We start from the raw sequence: 4059 nt of genomic DNA, 5'->3' as shown, positions 1-4059 counted from the left end.
AGAAGAAGAAGAAGAAGAAGAAGAAGAAGAAGAAGAAGAAGAAGAAGAAGAAGAAGAAGAAGAAGAAGAAGAAGAAGAAGAAGAAAGCTGCAGCTAATGTCATTTGAAGGTGTGAGTATCTGTCTCAAGTAGGCAGACAAACTTTGCAATGTCATCTACCTGGTACTGGCTTTGGAGACATGAAAATTTTAAGAGTGGAAAAAGCTTAGACTTGTTTTACAGGGTGTTAACAACACATTGAGAACAAGGAGTGTGTGACATGACTGAGGTTGTTTCAAAAGGACTCTGAGAGTACTACTAAGCCCTGAGTGACCTTTGCACAAAGCTGTGGAAGCAAAGATTGAATTGCACTAGAAATTCAAGATAATGGAGATGCCTGAGCCATGAGAAATCTGTCAAGGAGAGATGCATAAAGAGAGAAGAAACAGCTCAGGAAAATGCATTTTAGGAAGCAGCAAAGCTGCAGGAGCAGAATCATCTAAGTCTTTGTAAACTAAAGCCCCAGACCAGACCTCAATCTAAAGGATTTCTACTTATCTTCCTGCATTTCTGCCTTGCTTTGGTTCACCATTTCCTTGTGATACCCTGACTCATTTATTTTGGAACGGGGATGTATATTCTGTGAAAATATGTATTAGACTTGTCGTATTTATATTTGTATTTTGTTTTGTTTTGCTTTGTTTTTTCCCAGGGGTCATAGCTAAGAAATTTCCTTGAGTCTCAACAAAAGACTTTGGACTTTGCATTTTACCATGTTGAGACTGTTTGTTACTATAGGGACTTTAAAACTGGAATAAATACATCTTATATCTTGAGATGGTCTACAAGATTATGGGAGTAGTCCATAGTGGTTTGGATGACAAATGTCCTCCAGAGGTCATGCATTTATATGTAAACACTTGGTCCCCACTTGATGATGCTGGTTGTGGATGTTATGGAACTTTTAGGAAAGAAATTTTGATGATAGTGAGTTTTGAAGATTTTAACTTTGTCCCATTTTCTCTTTCTTGATGTGGTAATGAAGTGTGGTCAAACCAAATTCTTGCTCTAACTACCAGTTGCCACCCTGTCTCCATCATTTTAGATTCTAACCATCTGGAAGCATGAGCCAAAATAAACCCTTTCTTTCATAATTTGTTATTGGTCATGGAATTTTACCACAGTAGCAGAAAATTAACAAACACAATTTTAAATATTTTATTCAAGTATTTGAATTATGACAAACAATATAGGTTTAAAAATCTACAAACCTTTTGAAGTATTTTTCCCCGGTTATTGAGAACTTGTATATTTTCTCTCTGTATTAGTGTATCAGTGATATTATGCCTTGGGAAATGCATTTATCAGGGAGTGATAGAGAAGGAAGTGAGAAGAAGAAGAGGGACAGGGAGAGAGAAAGAGAGAAAGAGAAAGAGAGATGTCTTAACTCAGTCTGTTTCCATGTGTAGTGAAAAGGAGTGCCTTTACATGTTTTGAACTTCATTTTTACAGACTTTATTAATATGGTATTTATTAGGTGACATGTTTGTGAGCAAGGCAGAAGAAACAATGGAAGTATAGGAAATAAATGGTCTTGGCCATCTATAAATTAAGCAGATGAAGAAAATGGGAAAAGGAAATCATTAATATGTTGATATTTTTGAAGCTACTTTAATTGTAAGTCAATTTTAATGTAAATAAGTTATTACATTTTTTCTAGGGAGATATAATCTTATAATGCTCAGTGAGTTGCTTGAAAAGATAAAAAAAATAGTCTTTTGATGTTCTATTTGTGAATTTTTGTTAGCATTCCTCATCTCCACACCCTTGAAAAGTAATGGGTGAGCATTCTTTTTCCTATTCTACCCTTTTGTGGATACCAAAATTTCACAGATATTCCTCCTAGTGCCCAAGAGGAGCTCACTATAAAAGTTTTTCACGCTGTACCTTGCGAACTCTTACTACACATCTTCTCAATCCTGCTATACTGCCTTATCTCTAATCACTACTAAACTGTTTCTCCAGCCCCAAGGTTGAGTGCTAGTAGATAAGCTCTCACATTAATGATCAAAAGGAAACTATGAACATGTTTCTGTCACATTAAATCATCTTTTAGAGCCTTACTTTAAGTTTGGAGGCTAACCTCTGACCATGCTTCCAAGTCATGTACCTTCAGAAACACGCACTTGCTACCCCCATGTCTACATGGCTCTCGTACTTCTGTGGCCACACGAACCTTCTCTCTGCATCTTTCTAAGCAGAAAATTCATATTTAAAAATTTTTGGTTTTTCCTGTGATCATGGTTGTCTTATAACTTCGGTCTTTCATTGATGTAAAGTTTGTAGGTAACTGTCCCAATGTGCTACTCTGTTTTAAAGAACACTCCAGAGCCCACTTATTACCATCCACAAAAGGACAGAGCTCTGGGAAATTCAGAGGCTAGGCTCTTATGGCAGTTTACCTACCCTGGCAGTCCACCTACCCTGACAGTCCACCTACCCTGTGCTTGTTTCCTTTTTTCCTTTTTTTTTGTGGGAAGGAAAGGGTTTATTCAGCTTATGCTTTCACACTGCTGTTCATCACCACAGGAAGTCAGGACTGGAACTCAAGCAGGTCAGGAAGCAGGAGCTGATGCAGGGGACATGGAGGGATGTTACTTACTGGCTTGCTTCCACTAGCTTAGTCAGCTTGCTTTTTTATAGAACGCAAGACCACCAGCCTAGGGATGGCACCACCCACAATGGGCCCTCCCCTCCTTGATCACTAATTGAGAAAATGCTTTACAACTGGATCTCATGGAGGCATTTCCTCAATTAGGCTCCTTTCTCTGTGACAACTGCAACTTGTGTCAGGTTGACACAAAATCAGCCAGTACAAGAACCAAGGTCATAAAGGATGGCATTCAAATTTGTTGGCCTAAAGTAGGGACCTTCCTGCATCTTATACCTTTGCCTTTATCTATTCACTTCAACAGAGGAATGGATATAGAAAATGTGGTACATTTACACAATGGAGTACTACTCAGCTTTTAAAAACAATGAATTTATGAAATTCTTAGGCAAATGGATGGATACAGAGGATATCATCCTGAGTGAGGTAACCCAATCACAAAAGAACACCCATGATATGCATTCTTCTTCCTTTATATCCAGGTTTCCTGGCCCAATTTCAGTTTAGAAAAGGGAGCTTGACATATCTGTAGTTTAATACATAGTTTGCATGAGGAGAATAGTTATGCTTTGATTTGAACTAGAAGTAATTCTAGAGGGTATTGGTTCTCCTCAAATCATGTTTTGGTTACCTCAAAGAAATGAAGGATATCATCCTGAGTGCCTGAGTGTGGTAACCCAATCACAAAAGAATGCACATGATATGCACTTACTAATAAGTGGATATTAGCCCAGAAGCTCAGAATACCCAAGATACAATTCGCGACACACACGAAACTGAAGAAGAAGAAGAAGAAGAAGAAGAAGAAGAAGAAGAAGAAGAAGAAGAAGAAGAAGAAGAAGAAGAAGAAGAAGAAGAAGAAGAGGACCAAAATGTGAATACTTTGATCCTTCTTAGGAGGGGGAACAAAATACCCACGGAATGAGTTACAGAGACAAAGTGTGAAGCAGAGGCTAAAGGAATGACTATCCAGAGACTGCCCCACCTGGGGATTCATCCCATATATAACCGCCAAACCCAGACACTATTGTGAATGTCAACAAGACCTTGCTGACAGGAGCCTGATATAGCTGTCTCCTGAGAGGCTTTGCCAGTGCCTGACAAATACAGAAGTGGATGCTCACAGCCATCCATTAGACTGAGCACAGGGTCCTCAATGAAGGAGCTAGAGAAAGTACCCAAGGAGCTGAATGGGTTTGCAGTCTCATAGGAGGAACAACAATATGAACTAACCAGTATCTCCAGATCTCCCTGGGACTAAACCACCAACCAAAGAAAACACATGGTGGGACTCATGGCTCTAGTAGCATATGTAGCAGAAGATGGCCTAGTTAGTTGCTCATCAATAGGAGGAGAGGCCCTTGGTTCTGTGAATGTTCTATGCCCCAGTATAGGGGAATGCTAGGGCC

The sequence above is a fragment of the Mus caroli genome, chromosome 16, assembly GCF_900094665.2.
Source record: "Mus caroli chromosome 16, CAROLI_EIJ_v1.1, whole genome shotgun sequence".
Classification (NCBI taxonomy): Eukaryota; Metazoa; Chordata; class Mammalia; order Rodentia; family Muridae; genus Mus; species Mus caroli.
The sequence above is the reverse complement of the archived record's forward strand: the minus strand, read 5'-3'. Positions refer to the sequence as shown.